Source organism: Haliaeetus leucocephalus, unplaced genomic scaffold, assembly GCF_000737465.1.
Source record: "Haliaeetus leucocephalus isolate CR32 unplaced genomic scaffold, Haliaeetus_leucocephalus-4.0 Scaffold2, whole genome shotgun sequence".
NCBI lineage: Eukaryota > Metazoa > Chordata > Aves > Accipitriformes > Accipitridae > Haliaeetus > Haliaeetus leucocephalus.
Window position 1 is genome coordinate 1,028,751 of NW_010972438.1, and position 10,077 is coordinate 1,038,827.

General features: G+C 49.2%; 1 non-coding gene across 1 annotated transcript; it reads left to right on the forward strand.

Moving 5' to 3' along the window:
• The first annotated feature begins 5,619 nt into the window (after positions 1-5,619).
• Positions 5,620-5,693, forward strand: TRNAI-AAU. Its single transcript has one exon. It is a non-coding gene; the product is annotated as a tRNA-Ile (tRNA).
• Positions 5,694-10,077: the final 4,384 nt, after the last annotated feature.

The window sequence follows — 10,077 nt, forward strand, 5'->3', positions numbered from 1 at the left end:
ACACCAGCACTCTAAATTCCTTTGGATTTTAATTTTAAAATAGCCTTGCTTGGCTTTTCCTTATCAAGAGAGAGTCTTTTCTTGATTTATTGCTTGTGACACAACAAATTGGGTAGTCTGATAATCAGATTTAACTAGTTGGTGTGCTGCTGATTAGAAGTAGGGTCCAAACTTGCCTTTGGCTATTATTTATCCTGGTGTCATTAGTTTTTTCTTTAATCAAAAAACATGCAGCAGTAGAATAATGTTTTCCCTTTCAGCAAAGAGAAACAGGCTGCAAGATCAGGAGCCAGGTAACAAGGGGAGGCACTGCCAGCGTACAGAAGATTGCAGTTATGGCATGTTTTGCATCAAGCTACAGAGAATTCAATGGGAAACCAGACGGTTAAAACTGTCTTGCTGGCAAGAAAACGACCCCATATAGGGACTTTGCAACTCAAGTTTAAGGTAAGAAGAAAGTGACTGTGTTTGTGTGTGCGCTGAGCAGCGTGAAGCATGCCTGGGGGTGGTGGGGGGGTGCAGACCCCCAGGCACTGCCCCTCGGGCCCCCACTCGTGTTGACTGGTTGAACAATGCTGCAGCTGCATCCTGCAGCGCCTGGTCCTGGGCTTGGGCTCCAGGGAGGGCGCCTTGGCCAGCACATCAGGAGTGGGGCTAGCTGCTACCCTGGCCTGGGCTCAGCGCTCAGATGGGCTCAGCCCGAGCTCCAAAGACCCCTTCTCGGGAACAAATATCCCTGCGGCAATGCTAAGGAGAGGGATTTGCAGTTTGCCAATCCACTGGGATGCGGGTGGGTTTGGGAGCCAGCGGGCAAGCTGGACGCGGCTCTCCCGCAGGAGCTGCTCTCCCTGGGCAGAGAGGAGCACAGCGAGCCCCGGGAGGCACAAGGGTGGCAGGGTGGGTTTCACCCCGGTTGCGTTGTTCTGCTCTCCTGACCCCAGCCTGTCCTGGGGGGCAGGGACCAGCACCCCTCCCCACCAGCACCTCTCTCTCTGCTGTCCAGCAATCCCACGGGAAGCCAGGTCGGTGGGATGCGACTGCTGCTGCTCCCAGGTGGCTGCGGTAGCAGAGGTGAGGCTAGGAGCAGATGACAGTGTGTGATACCCTACTACTTTATGGCTATATTTTTAGAAATGGCTGACTTTGCTGTCTGGATTCCCTGTATTGTTTAGCTTTGCTGCACAGCACCTATTGCCAAAATTATGCAGACGTCAACCAGAGCTGCAGTTGTAAAAATGAACAAATCCTCCCGTGACAGCCCAGGGCAGCTGTTTTGGCAGGAGCTGGCTGACTGTTGGTGTAAAGTTGCACTTGGGACAGCAAGGCCAAGTCAAATTCAGGTTTCTAGCTCCATCAGTTGAAGTGGGAAGAGTGTTTGGCTGGTGTGTATGTAGGGGAGTTGGGGTTGATACCGCTCAGCTTGCCAACCTTGATGTGACAGTGTAGGCTGGCTGTGGTGGCTGGCTCCTGTCCTGGGTGGCCACGGGGTCCCTGAGCTGCTGCAGTACAGAGGAGCCCCTGTTGTGCTGCAAGGACAGTCCGTAAATACACTTTTGGTTCTGCTCCTTCATGAGCACATGCCATGCTGCAGCAGAAGGACCACACCGACTGTCCTGGGCTTGGTGGAGGAGGCTGGGAGAACAGAACTGGAGCACGTCTCCTCGTAGCCTGCCCCTGGGTGCAGCAAACCTGTTGCTGTTAAAAGGAAAGTCTTACCAATGGTTTCAGGACTCCACTTTCATCCTCCAGACTGACATTTTTTGACAACATAGAACAGGTTTGAGAGGGAGAGCAAGTGTTCTACCCTCTTTGAGGTCCAAGGGAGAGCAGGGGGAAATTCACCCTGGTGCAATGACACGAGCAGGGTGTGTGAGATGGGATTGCTAGATGTCTGACCTGGTTGTGTAGGGGGGGTTGCTCTAGCATCTGGAAAGCCCTTTGCTTCCCCACAAGGAATGGCTGATGGTTTTTCCCCTTTCCTGCCTGGAGGTTTTACAGTGCTCTCTTGTTGCACACACAGTGCAGCAGAGAGGTAACACAGTTTAAAGACCAGGGCTCAGAAGCCCAGTCCTTCTTTGAAAGGAGCTAGGCTAAGTTGGGCTTTGTCTGAATAAAGCACTGCATGAAGTGTTTGTGCGAGGCAGACAAAGGTGAAGTGCAGAAAGCAATGCCTGTTACCACTTATAAATAAGAAAAGATGCTGCTCTTTGGATGATGTCATGGCAAAGATGTGCAGAGGGATTTTTGCAGTGTTGATCGATATTGCTTGGCTGTGGCATGTGCAGGAGGCTCATAATGCCTGCAAATAAAATCCTTTCAGGCCCTGGAAGGGGGGTTAGTCTCTTAATAACACAGTGCAGAATATAGATGTCTATTTCTAGCACTGGGAGCTTTGCATGTGAAAGGTTTCAGCTGCTCTTCCCTGTCCTGTTCTTGTTCTGATCTGTTGTGGTACTCCTCTGTCTGGCAGTGGCTGCCTAAAAGCTAAATACTGGGGTGGACTCAGGCTCCAGTGTAACTGCTGACCATTTCCACCCCACCCCAAAATAGCAATTTTAGAACCAAGGTCGACAGCCAAGTGGTGTTCCTGTGGCACTGGCAGGGCTGGGGGGGGGGCTGGGGGGGTGGTCCCTGTAGGTAGCATAAGCCCTAAAGTGGCAGTGGGGTTACTTTAATCCAGGAGAAAAGATGACAAGCCTGTGAGCACCTAATATCCCAGCTTAGTATGCTGACAGCTGCTAAAAACCAGTGCTAAAGAGACTGGCAAATATAGTAACATGAAAAGATAGTTTCCCATCTCCCTCTCCTCTGGGTGAATGTTTCATCTATAGCATTGCACGTCGCAACGTGCAACTGGAAAAATACTGTCTGCTCAGATAAAGTACATATAAAACCTGTGGCCCAGTTCTGTAAAGCCAGAGTGATCTCAACCCTTAAAGTCTTTGTTAAACATGAAAAAGACTTTATATTCCATGAAAGATTAGACTGTCAGGAATGGATTGCTGTTTGATTGTGCTCTGGTCCAAGTTACTTTGCTCTTTCCTCCCAGGTTTTAGCAGGGTAATACTTATGTCAGGTTTTCTTCAGTATAGATGCCTCATGTGGAGGTCTTGAGCCAGTGTGCTGCTTTCCAAGGGCCCTGACCACCGGCTGCAGCCCCCGGGACAAGTATTACTACGAAAAGCAGTGGGTGGCTTGACTGGTGCTGAGCCTGTCCGGCTCCTTGCCCCTTATCAACTGCTGCAGGCTCTGAGTCTGGATCTAGTGGAGTCGTTCCTATGTGGGTTAAGTTGCTGTTGCCACTCGCATTTTAAACCTGAGCATCTCCTGCTGCTCTGCGAAGGTGAGGTCTCTGTGGCAAGAGACCCAGGTGTAGACCTTACCCTGCCAAGAGACAAGAGTTTTCAGAGCTTCAATATAGTTCATGATTTTCAGTCTGATTTACAGCTTGGGAAGATGGGTTTCAGAGCAGAAATGAAAACTTGGTGGTTATTGCTAGAACTTGATGTCAGTTTTGTTCTAATTTTTTGCCCTTGATAAATGACAGCATTACAGGTATTTTCTCCTGCATCTGCCATTTCATCCATCAGTCTAAATGTGGTGTATGTCCTTGCAGCCTGCCCACGGTCTTGCAACTGAAACAATAACGGCTGATTTGCCCTGAATCCCCCCTACACTGAGGACGGTCAGCGCAGCTGAGCAGTGCAGAGGCAGGTACGTGGGGGGAGCAGGCGGGGAGCTCCGTGCGCAGCAGGAGGGCACGGGTGGTTTTGGCAGAGGGGGTTACTGCTCTGGGTGTGTTGGGGTCTCTGGCTCCTGCCGTGGGAGCAGCAGGTCCGTGTTTGCAGCTGCCCTTGGCCGTGCCGATGGCTATTCCCTGTGCCTTGGCAATGGGCTAGCATGGGAGCTGTGCAGGGCAGGTGCTCTGAGATGCTTTTGTGCCAAAATTAATGATAATGGGAGAATTAACTTTTGCCAGTATTCCTGTGGCAGTGGATCTGGAGGCTGAGAAGATTGCTGTGTGGGTGCAGGTGGAGCAGGGGACAGGTCAGGATCCGGCTGGACTGGGCAGGGATCTCACTGTGGCCCCAGGGCTGGAGATGCACCACGGCTCTGCGGGAGCTGGGCTTTGTGGGGTGTTGCGGGGGTTGTAAGGCAAGTGGGCAAAGTCTCTGTGGGCAAACACCTCATGGTGGGTTGTTTTCTGGTGGGGAAAACATGGATATTTCTGGTGCTACCCCCCTCCAGCTTTGAAGACTGTCTAAAACCCGCTGGCGCTGTTATCTTTCCCCTTGGCTGTTGCTGACAGTGGGACGCTGCTTCAGAAGATGCAGCCAGAGATGTGTCTGCACAGCATGGAAAGTGGGACTTGGGCTCCAGAGCGTGTCCCTGCAGGTAATTCTTGGGGCTGCCACCCCGGTGTGACCACCGGTTCTGGCTGATGTGAGTCATGGACTCCTCAGCTTCTCTGAGCACAGGGTGCTGCTCCTTGGCTGCCTGTTCTGGGGCTTTGCTTGGCTTTAATTTTGCAGCATTGCCTGGACAGCTGAACTGAGCCCAGGCTGCTGAGCAGAATATGGTGCCTTACAGGGCCAAGCTGGATTCTGACCCAGGGAAGTCCCAGGTACCTTCCTCCCCTCCATACAACGTCCATTTCCACTAGTGGATACCGAATAACACAGAGGAAGCATTACCTCTTTGGTTTTTTTTTTTTCCCTGCAAGACCTTGGTTATTGAAAGCAAAATAAACCATGTGTCTTAGACAAATATTATGATATTTCATTATTCACACTAAGCATGGTAAGTGAGCTGTTTTAGGGACTGTGGTACATGATTTATTTAGCTTGGATGTGGATATAAATCCAATCTTTGGAGGAAGCATTATAACTGTGTAGGAATGCGGATGCTCTCATGTCCACTGGAGCATAGCCAGTACCTAGTACCTAATTTGTAATGTTTTAATGTAAACAGGGCACCCAAGACCACTTGTAACATGTTATAGGAACCAGGTGATTTCACCAGTGTCTAAGGAGAGCTGAAAAGTGAAAGGCATGTACCAGATCTTCAAATGGAGAAGGGAAGTTCCATTTAAGATAAACATTTCTTCAGTGCATGAAATTATTGATTACTATGCTCAGGATAAAAGGGAGCAATAGAAGAATCACTCTTTGTTCCACTGCCTTTATCTTACAGACAGCATTTTGGGATTTCAGCTTGGATTGTCCACATCCCTAGAACAAAACCAGCAGTGATGCGTGTGTTGCACATATGGAGGGGAGGCTCCAGCTGGAGCCTCATCCCTCCTGGTGTGTTGACAGTGCAGATCAGGGCACTTTCCCCTTGTCCCACTGATTTTACATAAGATGCTCGGCCAGGCACAGCTTTCCAGGGAGCCCTCTCCTGCTCAGCCGCCTGCCTTGGTGGGATGGGGCACAGAGTGTTTGGTGTACCCAGGCCTGATACAGTTGCTGCTTCTATGAGGTATTTTTTTGTCTAGGTTTTAATTTTGCTTCAGAGCCTGGGATGCTTTGCTAGGTCTCCAAGATGGATAGCTGCTCTATCCAGCAAGCTGTGCTCTATTAAAAGAAATGTTTCAGCTGCAAAACATAGACGTTGTGGGGCCGGTTAGCTCAGTTGGTTAGAGCGTGGTGCTAATAACGCCAAGGTCGCGGGTTCGATCCCCGTACGGGCCACTGCTTTTACCTGGAGTACTGTGTTCAGCTGTGGGACCCCAACATAAGAAGGACATGGACCTGTTGGAGCGAGTCCAGAGGAGGGCCATGAAGATGATCAGAGGGCTGGAGCACCTCGTCTATGAAGACAGGCTGAGAGAGTTGGGTTGTTGAGCCCGGAGAAGAGAAGGCTCTGGGGAGACCTTAGAGCAGCCTGCCAGTACCTAAAGGGGACCTACAGGAAAGGTGGGGAGGGACTTTGTACAAGAGCATGTACTGATAGCACAAGGGGCAACGGATAGATTTTGATCAGATGTGAGGAAGAAGTTCTTCCCTGTGAGGGTGGTGAGGCACTGGGACAGGTTGCCCGGAGAGGTTGTGGATGCCCCATCCCTGGAAGTGTTCAAGGCCAGGTTGGATGGGGCTTTGAGCAACCTGGTCTAGTGGAAAGTGTCCCTGCCCATGGCAGGAGGGTTGGAACTAGATGATCTGGGTTGAAAGCTTGAAAAGCTAATAGGTTTTTCTTTGCCTTTAAGTATGCAAGAGCCACATCCTGTGAGGTGCTGGTGTATCTTCCACGGTTAAAGCTGCTTGCAGTCAGTAATCCCAGCTGGGGTTTGGCCCATGCTGGTGATCTGTGAGCCTGTTCCAGTTTTATGCTGGAGTTTTCCAAGAGTTAACACTGGACTATTTGTATTTTTATGGGTGTTGGCTGACAGGCTATTTATGACAGCAGAACTACATGAATTAATATTCACAGACTTCCCCTGACTATACAATACAAATCATGAACGGTTGTGACAGTGTGCCCTTGTTCAAACCACAGCATGGCAGTTCCTTAGATGTAGCTGGAGCACCTTTGTGCACAAATTTAGGCTTTCCTGAAAGAGCTCTGCCATTGCCTTCAGCAGTGCAAGAACAAGTCTGTGCTGGTTGCAGGGCGATGTAGCCCTCAGTGCACACCTTGGTAATTAAGGTGACCCTTCATCCCTTGAGCTGTGGTGGCAGCTGGGCTATGGGGATGTATTGATGGGCAGGAGACTTCTGGGCTATCAAATCCAGACCTGGACCTGAGCGGCTTTCCAGGCATCATAAAGTGGCTTTGCAGTTTGATTTCAAATCTGAAGGACATTATGGGAAGTGGCATGAACATACATAGTAGAAAACTGTATGAGTGTGTGCTGGCACTGCAGCCAGCCCAGCACAGTGGCATGGCCCTGCTGAGCACAGTGGGGCAGGTAGTTATTGCCAGCAAGACCCTGCCTGAGCTATGACAGGACTGACCACCTTTGAGGTGACAAAGGATTCGAGGAGAAGGCTGGCAGCAGTGAAAGCAAAGGATGGTATAATTGCTTTTGTAGTGCTCAGGGCGGGTGTAAGCAGGACAGGAGTGCACATTCGGTGGGTCCAAGCCCAAGGCAGAAGAGCCATTGCTTTGTGGGGATGCGCAACAGGACCTGTGACACCTGCATGTGGCCAGGTTGCAGGGATGTGGAGACGTGTCCACCTTGTTCTCAAGCTGCAGATCTGGGGTGGAGGCAGAGCCTGACGGCCCTGTCTGCACCGGCAGAGGAAGGAGTGACTGGGGTGCTTGTAGGGGCTGGAGGAGAAGCTGTGACTGAGCCACACTGAAGTTGAAGCAAAAGGTGGCCAAAAATAGAGAGTACAAGAAAATGAATTGACAATGATATAATGGAAGGAAAAAGTAGAAGAGGGTCTAACAAGATCCTGGCTATGTCAGCATCAAAAGGGATTATATATATGTGTGTGTAAATCCCTCATTGGAACTGGTATCCTTATGTGGAAGAAAGCAATACTGCTTTTCTCCTTCCACACACTATTTCTGGTGCTCTGTAAAGTCATGCCCAAGACTCACTGGTATTTAATGAAGAAAATGCTCAGTCTTTACGGAAAGCAGTGCCAGAGTCTAGAAAAATAGATACTTTAATAGCCATGTGATTGAATAAATGTTATTCTTTCCCTTGTTTTTATAATAAGAAAAAGCATTTGGTGAGAAAGCTTTATCACTTTGAAGACTGACATCTTCCATCATTTAAGCCCTACTACTCAGATATGGAGAGGGGAAAGGGGAAAGTTGCATGTCCCTGAAGAAAACAAGCAAAACATGCTGGAGCCTCCAAAGTGCTGTGATGCAGCTGGTGGAGAGCCTGCAAAGGGGGCTCGAACTTCTGAGCCAGGGCTCCTGTGCCTCAGTTCATCTGTACCGTGGGGAGAAGGTGCTACGTGTCCTTGTGGAGAGGAGCAGGTGGGTCCCTGTTCTGGCAAAGGCCAACTTGCTGAGTTGGGATTCAACAATTCATCTCGGCAGTGGAGGTGGAGAGCCGAGAAGTCCAGGGGTGAGCACGGTCACATCCACGGCTGCCCTGCTCTTCCTGAAGAGGTGTCAGCAGGAGCAAATGGCAAGATCAACCAACTCTGTCCCTTGGTGACAAGAAGTAGCCTGAAGCCCTGCTGTTATTGTTGATTTGGAGCCCTTTCTTGGAAAAAGCCAAAATTATTCATCCTCAGTACACAGTGGTTATAAGCAGAAGGGCAACATTTTCCAACAGTTTTTTCCCAGACAAATATAAATACACATGTGAATATTTTGTGTGCTCATGTCTGTTTTGCCATGTTCTTTGTTGCAAATGCCCTTCCCCCACCTAAGCAGAGCAATCAAAAATCCCATTTTGACATTTTCAGCTCAATTTTTTCCAATGATATTGTGTGAATGCTTTGAGGACTGATGCATGGAGAAAAAAGGGATCACTTTGCGTGTCTGTTGTGAGCAGGGCAGGACATAATGGGCTTAAATGCGCTAGGGAAGAGTTAGGAGGAATGTGTCCAGTGGTGAGGATGGAGGGTGGTGACAGTCCTCCCCGTTATGGGTTTAGCTTGTGCGGCTGAATGGCAGTGGAGGGGTATGGCACTCTTGTACAGCTGCATTGGAGCCTTCTCGCAATGCTAAGTGAGGTGAAATGTGCATGTGAAATTGCGGTTCTGAGGCTTTCTCATTGTACACTGTTATTTTTCTTTAACAACAGACACAGCTCCTGTTTTGGACAAGGGAGCAGCAATGTCTGCTCCACCTGTGAAGGATGACGGTGGCTGCTGAGCTGCATTGATCTGCAAGTACAAAGGCAAGGCTAACACCACATGTCAAATCTCATCTGGGTCTTACATGGGCAGAAAAACCTTCTTTTTTTGTAGTAAATAAGCTGTCAAATACACTGGCAAGCAGAGGAGGAGCAGGAGATGTTGGTGTCCCTTAAGGGACTGGGTGAGGTTTTTAAAAGGGCAGTCATAGCACAGCTGGGCTGCTCAGATGTGCGACGGTGAGTTCATATTTCCAAGGTTTGCTGCAGCTGGTGGACAGCTGAGGAGAGCTCTCTGCTGGGGCCAGGGCTGCGTGGCTGCTGAAGGAGAATCTCCTTCGCTCCCTGAGTTTTCATTCCACGTGCTTTCACCCCACCCTCATTTCTTTTATTATGACAAGGGTATTTGTTACTCACCCTGCCATTAGCGATGGTCTCAAACATCGCCTGCAGCTCTGGGCAGCTTCAGGTTTCTGGTTTGATAATCCACATTACACATTTTGCAGTTTGGCTCCAATCTCCAGTTCATAAAGTAGCTGGAGCTGAGGCAAAGCTCCCAGATTGCTCTGTGCTGCTTTGGATTAAACTCTCAGCCATCCTTCTTTTACTGTTATTGCTTTTGAGGCTGTATTTTTTTTTTTATTGTTTGGTAGTCTCTGTAAAATGAAAATAATAACAGTAACCCTCTGAGGCTTTGAGCCTAACACCTGCTGGAAGCAGAGCTGGAATCTGTTGCACTAGTTGCTGGTCTGCTCTCCAGCACTGCCTGCCTCTGGGTTGTCATTAGGAAGCAGAAACTTATGATGGCAAAGTGTCTACCCTGGGAAATGCAGGAGAGGAGGAGGGGAAAGGCACTAACCTGGGCTGCCGGTGTGCTCGCAGCATGAGAACGATGAAGGAACTCGTCAGTTGGACCCCACTGGGTTTCCTTTCCAAACCTAGGTGGCCACAAGTATGGCTTTGTTCCTTTAGGAAGAATAATATTTTTGAATATGCAGAAGACCAAAGAGCTGGGTTGACTGACCCTGCTCTTCAGGGTGGTTGTTGGATGGAGATGCTCTGAGATGAGCAGTGCCTGGTAGTGAGACCATGCTTAAAATAGCATAGCTACAGGTCTGGAGACAGAACAACTCGTGTAGCCTGAGGTGAAGTTTAAAAAGAATTTGAACTGTCAAAAGCAGAAAAGGGCATTTGAAAACATAACACTCTGCTTTCCCAGTTACTTGTGTAACTAAATCAGCTAACCCATGTGTCAACTACAGTCCAATTCTCCTTTTATAGTAAAAACAAATATTGGAGGGACTCAGGGC